Below are 8,070 nucleotides of genomic sequence, written 5' to 3' on the forward strand. Positions count from 1 at the left end.
GCGTTGCGAATGGACCAAAACATTTCATGCACCAAACCATTTCATGTAAAGCGTTCGCCGTTCGCTTTGGCGTTGCGAATGAACCAAAACATTTCATGGACCAAACCATTTCATGTAAATAGAGGGGGGGATATAATTTTAGATATAGATATAGTACGGGCATGCCCTCGTATGAACAAAAGGTGGGAGCAGAGAGGAAGCCGTAGCCAGAGGTACTCCTGGGGGTGAGGTGGAGAGAGGGCAGTGCAAGGAGAGTGAGGAAGAGAGTTTTTGATAAAGATAGCCACCCCACCACCAGGACGAGGGTCAGGTCTATCATACCGGAGGAGGGAGTAACCAGGAAGAGATATTAAGGAATCAGAGACATCTTGAAGGAGGAAAGTTTCTGTTAAGCAGATCAAGTCTGGATTGTCAGAAGCAACCTGTATGGAGAGATCAGTCAGGTTTGAGCGAAGGCCCCGGATGTTTGAGGTCCATACCGTTAATGAAGAGAGAGGGGGAGCATCGGGTACAGGACAGGGGAGGGGAGAGGTAGGGTAAGATGAAGGATGAGAGGGGAGGTAGGGAGAGCAGTTGATAGTGTGTCAGAGATTACAGAAGAGTTACAAGAAAGGGAAGGATGAGGAGAACGAAAGGTTTGATGGTGAAGGGATGAGGCACAGTGAGGGGTTGTTTGAGGGGGGGGGGGGAGAGGAAAGTAGAAGGGGAGGAGGCAGCTTTGAGGAGGAGGAGAAGGGGAGAGGGAGAATTGGAGAGGAATGGTATGGGAGGAGATTTGAATGGGAGGGGTTGTGGGGGAGTTTTGAAGGGGAGGAGTGAGGGGGGAGTTTAGGAGGGGAGGGGCAAGGAGGGAGTTTAGGACGGGAGGGGCAAGGGGGGAGTTTAGGAGTGGAGGGGCAAGGGGGGAGTTTAGGAGTGGAGGGGCAAGGGGGGAGTTTAGGAGTGTAGGGGCAAGGGGGGGGATTTGGAGGGGAGGGGCAAGGGGGGAGTTCAGGAGGGGAATGGCAAGGGGGGAGTTTAGGAGTGGAGGGGCAAGGGGGAGTTTAGAAGTGGATGGGCAAGGGGGGAGTTTAGGAGTGTAGGGGCCATCTTGGATTTTGACGTGGCGACCCAATTTTCAATAGCGTTCTTCCTTATGCGTAGATACACCCACACACCGGATTAGAAGTTAGTAGTTCATTTATTTTTCAACATCTTCCGCTCACAAGGGTACGCACGGAAGCACGCACGGACGCACACACGGACGGTGGGTAAAACCACAGTCCCCCTTTCGCTCCGTGGTGCGACGGGGGACAATAATGTCCCACTTCCCCAAGGCGTTTTTCCTGCAGTGATAACGTGTATAAATAGCTTAGAGTTATAATGGCGTTTCCGTGGGAGCAACGACTTCTACAGGAAGTAAAAATATTATAAAGCACAAACACGTATGCTTAGCTTTTTAAACGGTCACTAATGCTCTTTATAACACTAAATGAAGAAATTTGGAGGAATCCGGACATCCGTGAAGCAAGGTTTACTTACAGAACTGAGCGAAGATCTACTGTACTCTATATAACCCACAAGTGTTGGGTTAATAACATGGCCCTTCCTGTCGCTACCGTGGCATTTTTCGTAGGGAACTTTTGAAACTCGCTCCTGCTGTTTGATGCGAAACTGAAAGGGAGAAGCTCGGGTTGTGCTCCTTTACCAAGCAGCTAGCTAGCGGTTGCCAAGCCAGCCGTTCCTTTACGGTTATGAATGGAGTGCTTGCTCGAATGCTTAAACAACTTGGCGATCTCTCCACAAGAAACTTGGTAAATGAACACACACCCAATGTTCTTGAGATCCGACCAGAGATCGACTGTAATCTATATACCCCAACGAAGAATGACCCTTCCTGCCCCTCCCGTAGTCTGCTGGTGTACTAGTTGTATGCAAATTACACGGACTCAACTACTGATGTTAATTACTCGGTTTTTATTTATTTTTATTTTATTTTGCATTCCCACGTCATGAAAACAAAAACTTTGCTGTGAGTGATCTGCCTCTGAGCTATCAAGATATTTTCGATCCTGACTTAATATTTCAAGACATATTGCATCGATTTCAGGTAGTAATTCACAATCCATCTAAAATGTGGTGTTATTGGTGCGGTGTTAATACTTTTGCAGGCCACTGTACATACACATTACACATATGCACACCCATATACATATAGAATTGCCTCATTTACTAAAGGAGAATAATTTATCCACCTACAAATAGAACCTGAAACTTAGTGACTTTAAACCGCCATTATGGTTACCTGGCCATGCACTGTGCTCTCAGCTTATAACTTCCTGCCCCCCTGCCCTCCTGTATATATTACCACCCCCAGATCCTTCTTCTTAACTCAATCCACGTTATTTCTTGCAAAGTATCGACAAGTCCAATTTGACCAACAGCCGTTTACATTCCCTACGACCTTCTGTATATCATAATCATCTCCAGTAGATTTGCAAAATTTCAACAATATTGGCAATCATAACGAATCATCAGATGTGTGTGTGTGTGTGTGTGTGTGTGTGTGTGTGTGTGTGTGTGTGTGTGTGTGTGTGTGTGTGTGTGTGTGTGTGTGTGTGTGTGTGTGTGTGTGTGTGTGTATACATTATTTATTATTTAACAGAAGGACAAGCAGAAAGACAAGTTGAAGGATAAAAATGAGAATTTCCACTTTTCAGTTACTTCTCCCTCCTCCATAGTCCTATTCTTCGTCTTTGCCTTTTTCATTTATTTATTCCCCTTCGTATAATTATCCTATTACATCCTCTTCTTCATCCTCACTTGACTGCTTCTTCTTCTTCTTCAACTCATTACCACTCACTCCTCTTGTATGTATTTCCTTTGCCTTGATCTTTTTCTCTCCCCCGATATTCTTCTTCTTCTCATTACTCCTCACTCCTCTTGTATGTATTTCCTTTGCCTTGATCTTCTTTCTCTCCCCGATATTCTTCTTCTTCTCATTACTCCTCATTCCTCTTGTATGTATTTCCTTTGCCTTGATCTTTTTTTCTCTCCCCGATCTTCTTCTTCTCATTACTCCTCATTCCTCTTGTATGTATTTCCTTTGCCTTGTGGCGGGCACAAGGGTCAATAATTCCGCGCACCAGTGGGTGGCACGAGCGTCCAGGCGGGGAACTGAAATACATGCCCCGCCTTTCGGCCGATCGGCCATGCCTGGGGGCAAGGCGTGACCTCGGGACATATATGCGGGCTCTAAGCTCGAGCCCGCCCAGTGCTGATATGCGAGCTTGTAATAAAGACTCTTGTTTGTATCCATGCGTTGTGGCCTACCTCTCTGGCAATCGAGTCGTGTGTGCACAGCACCACACTGGTGACCCCGATTGGTTCAGCCGTTGCTGACCCCTGAACGCGCCATGGCTACCAACACCGTCGCAATCAAACTCCCGGAGTTTTGGGAAGCGCAAGCCGACGTTTGGTTTGTGCAGGCCAAAGCTCAATTCCAACTCCGGGGCATCACGGCGGACGAGACCAGGTACTACCACGTGGTCGCCGTCCTCGGGCCCGGCACTGCCGCCCGCGTCGTGTCCATCCTTCGGTGCCCGCCGGGCGACCACAAGTACGAGGCACTCAAACGTCTCCTCCTTGCCACGTTCGGGCTCACTGAGGTCGAACGTGCCGACCGCCTCCTGGACCCTCCCGCCCTCGGCGACACACGACCATCCGTCCGGATGGACTTCATGCTGTCCCTGCTTGGAGACCAGTGCCCGGATTTCTTATTCCGAGCACTTTTCCTACGCCAGCTACCTGTACAGGTGCGCCTCACGCTGGCCGGTTCCAAAATAACAGAACCCAGTGCCCTGGCTGGAGAGGCCGACAAGTATTTCGCGGCCTGCGACACGCGGTCGGTGTACGGTGCTGCCATAGTGGATCCCAACGCGGAGGCTACAGCGCCCCCTGCTTCCCTCGTGGCCGCTGCTACGCCCTGCCCACTACCGCCGCCGCCACCACCACCGCCGCCACCACCACCGCCGCCAGCACGACCGCCACGGGGGCCACCGCCGCAAACCTGGTGCTACTACCATGCCAGGTTCGGCCGCAAGGCTAAAACGTGCCGCCCGCCGTGTTCTTTTGACGGGTCGGGAAACGACCGGGCCGGCGCTCACTTGCGGCCATGAGCATCGGCCATTCCGGCAGCCTCCTGTTCATCATGGACACCTCGTCCGGGCACCGTTTTCTTTGTGACACGGGAGCGCAGGTAAGCGTCCTCCCTGCCTCCGCGTCCGACAAGCAAGCCGCGGGCTGGGGCCCCGCTTTGCTTGCCGCCAACGGTACACCCATCCGCACATTCGAGAAGCGTTGCCTCTCACTGCGGTTCGGAAGGCAGCGCTTTCAATGGTCGTTCGTCACCGCCATCGTGCCAATGGCCCTGCTTGGCGCGGACTTCCTATGTGCGCATGGGCTGTTGGTCGACGTTAAGAGCAGACGTCTCGTCCAGGCCGAAACCTTCAGCTCGCTCGCTTGTTCGCTGAGCGGCTCGTTGAGCAGCTCGCTGAGCGGCTAGCGAGCGGCTTGCCAAGCGGCTTGCTGAAAGGTTCTGTCCCGGCGAGGTTAGTCTGTACGCTTCCGGCAGCGGACGAGTTTACCCGCCTCCTCGCCAGTTTCCCGGCCCTCACGCGGCCCACCTTTTCAGCGGTGGCCGTCAAACATGGGGTGGAGCACCATATCCCCATGATCGGGCCGCCGGTCTACGCCCGGGCACGCCGCCTCGACCCCACGAAGCTCGCCGTGGCGAAAGCGGAGTTCGCCACGCTGGAACGGCTGGGTATCGTACGGCGCTCCAATAGCGCTTGGGCCTCTCCTCTGCACATTGTGCCGAAGCCCGGCGGCGGATGGCGGCCGTGCGGTGACTACCGCCGGCTCAATGATGCCACCACCGCCGACCGCTAATCCAAGACCTTTCCGCCCGGTTGGCAAACACGACCGTGTTCTCCAAGGTGGACCTCATCCGGGGCTACCACCAGGTCCCCGTACAACCGGACGATGTCCCAAAGACGGCCGTCATCACCCCTTTCGGCCTCTTTGAGTTCCTGCGGATGCCTTTTGGGTTGAAGAATGTGGCCCAGGCGTTCCAGCGGCTCATGGACAGCGTCTTGCGCGATTTACCTTTCATCTATGTCTACCTGGACGACATCCTAGTCGCGAGCGCATCCCGGGAGGAGCACCTGCTCCACCTCCGCACGCTTTTCGAACGCCTGGGCCAGCATGGCCTGATCATCAACCCCGCAAAGTGCCGCTTCGGCGTCGCCGCCATTGACTTCTTGGGGCACCGCATCACCAGGCACAGGGCCGTCCCTTTACCGGCCAAGGTGGAGGCCGTCAAGAGTTTTCTGCGCCCCCGCACAATCAAGGGGCTCCAGGAATTCCTGGGCATGGTCCCCGCGTCGCCCAGCTCCTCCGCCCCCTGCACGAGGCCCTCTGGGGGAAGCCGGGCAAAGGTGACATCGCCTGGTCGGAGCCGAAGGCCGCGGCGTTTGCAGGCGCAGAGCTGGCCTTGGCCAACGCCACCATGCTGGCGCACCCGGCGCCCGATGCACCGATCGCCCTCACCACCGACGCGTCGGACTACGCGGTGGGCACGGTGCACGAGCAGTGGGTGCGTGGTGCTTGGCAGCCCCTGGCGTTTTTTAGCCGGCAGCTTCGCCCGCACGAACGCCGCTATAGCACCTTCGACCGCGACCTGCTCGGGCTCCACCTGGCGATCCGACACTTCCGCCATCTGCTCGAGGGCCGCCCGTCCACGGCTTTCGTTGATCACAAGCCCCTTGTGTTCGCGATGGCCAAGGTCGCCGAGCCATGGTCGGCCCGGCAGCAACGTCACCTCTCTGCCGTGTCCGAGTACACGACGGACATCCGTCACGTCGCGGGTAAAGACAACCCGGTGGCGGATTGCCTTTCCCGGTCCGTCGCACACGCGGTCCACCTCGGGATCGACTATGCCCGGATGGCGAAGGACCAGACCGCCGACCCCGGCGTCCACGCCTTGCGGACCGCCGTCACGGGCCTCCGCGTCACCGAGGTGCCGTTCGACGTCGCGGGCGCGGCCCTCCTGTGTGACGTCTCCCTCGGCCGGCCTCGCCTCATCGTGCCCGCTGGCTGGCAGCACCCGGTTTTCGACGCCATCCACGGCCTGTCCCACCCGGGCACGAAGGTCTCCCAGAAGCTCATCGCAGCGAAGTTCGTCTGGCATGGCCTCAGGAAGGACGTCCGTGACTGGGCTAGGACGTGCCTCGCGTGCCAGCGCGCAAAGGTCCATCGCCACACCCAGGCCCCGTTGGCCCCGTTTACGGTGCCCGAGCGTCGGTTCGACCACGTCCACGTCGACTTGGTGGGACCTCTGCCCCCCTCCCGGGGGTTCACCCACCTCCTCACCATGGTGGACCGCACCACACGGTGGCCGGAGGCCGTGCCATCGGCGGCGACGTCTGCAGCTGATGTGGCGCAAGCCTTCATCGCCACTTGGGTTGCCCGGTTCGGTGCCCCCTCGGACATCTCGTCCGACCGCGGCCCCCAGTTCACCTCGGAGCTCTGGGGCGCCATGGCGCAAGGGCTCGGCGTCAAACTGCACCGCACCACGGCCTACCACCCCCAGGCCAACGGCCTGTGCGAGCGCTTTCATCGCTCGATGAAGGCCGCGCTCCGGGCCAGCCTCCGCGACGGCAGCTGGGCCGACAGGCTCCCCTGGGTCCTGCTGGGCCTCAGGACGGCGCCCAAGGACGACCTGCGCGCGTCCTCGGCGGAGCTGGTCTTCGGACAACCGCTGCGGGTACCGGGGGAATTTATCCCCGACTCCACGGCTCCTTGGTCCGCGGCGCAACAGCGCTCCACCGTGCAGGAGACCGCGCGGAGGTTCGCCCCGGTGCCGACGGCACACCACGGTTGCCCGTCCTCCCACGTCGCCCTGGGGCTTCGCACGGCGGAGTACGTTTTCGTCCGGCACGACGCCCACCGGGCACCGCTAAGGCCCCCGTACGACGGGCCCTTCCGCGTGCTGGAGACCGGGGACAAACATTTCACCGTGGACATCAGCGGTGCCGCGGATCGTATCTCCGTGGACCGCCTCAAGCCGGCCCACCTCGATCTGGACCACCCCCCGCAAGCAGCTCTGCCTCCGCGTCGAGGCCGCCCCCCGGCGGTCAGATCCCCCAGCCCACCAGCCCCGCTACCCCCCAACCCTGCACGCATCGCCAGAGGGCGTTTCGGCCGGGTCATCCGGCTTCCCCGCAAGCTCACTCTTCAGGTGCGTGGGAATTCTGGGGGGGCGCGTGTGGCGGGCACAAGGGTCAATAATTCCGCGCACCAGTGGGTGGCGCGAGCGTCCAGGCGGGGAACTGAAATACATGCCCTGCCTTTCGGCCGATCGGCCACGCCCGGGGGCAAGGCGTGGCCTCGGGACATATATGCGGGCTCTAAGCTCGAGCCCGCCCAGTGCTGATATGCGAGCTTGTAATAAAGACTCTTGTTTGTATCCACGCGTTGTGGCCTACCTCTCTGGCAATTGAGTCGTGTGTGCGCAGCACCACAGCCTTGATTTTCTTCTCTCCTCGCTCTTCTTCTTCTTCTCATTACTCCTCACTCCTCTTATATGTATTTCCTTTGCCTTGATCTTCTTTCTCTCCCCGATCTTTTTCTTCTTCTCATTACTCCTCACTCCGCTTGTATGTATTTTCTTTGCCTTGATTTTCTTTCTCTCCCCGATCTTCTTCTTCTTCTGATTACCCCTCACTCCTCTTGTATGTATTTCCTTTACCTTGATCTTTTTTCTCTCCCCGATATTCTTCTTCTTCTCATTTCTCCTCACACCTCTTGTATGTATTTCCTTTGCCTTGATCGTCTTTTCTCTCCCCGCCCTTCTTCTTCTTCTTCTCATTACTCCTCACTCCTCTTGTATGTATTTCCTTTGCCTTGATCTTTTTTCTCTCCCCGATCTTCTTCTTCTTCTCATTACTCGTCACTCCTCTTGTATGTATATCCTTTGCCTTGATCTCTTTCTCTCCCCGATCTTCTTCTTCTTCTCATTACTCCTCACTC

Source organism: Myxine glutinosa, chromosome 11 (genome assembly GCF_964187855.1).
Source record: "Myxine glutinosa chromosome 11, kmMyxGlut1.1, whole genome shotgun sequence".
NCBI lineage: Eukaryota > Metazoa > Chordata > Myxini > Myxiniformes > Myxinidae > Myxine > Myxine glutinosa.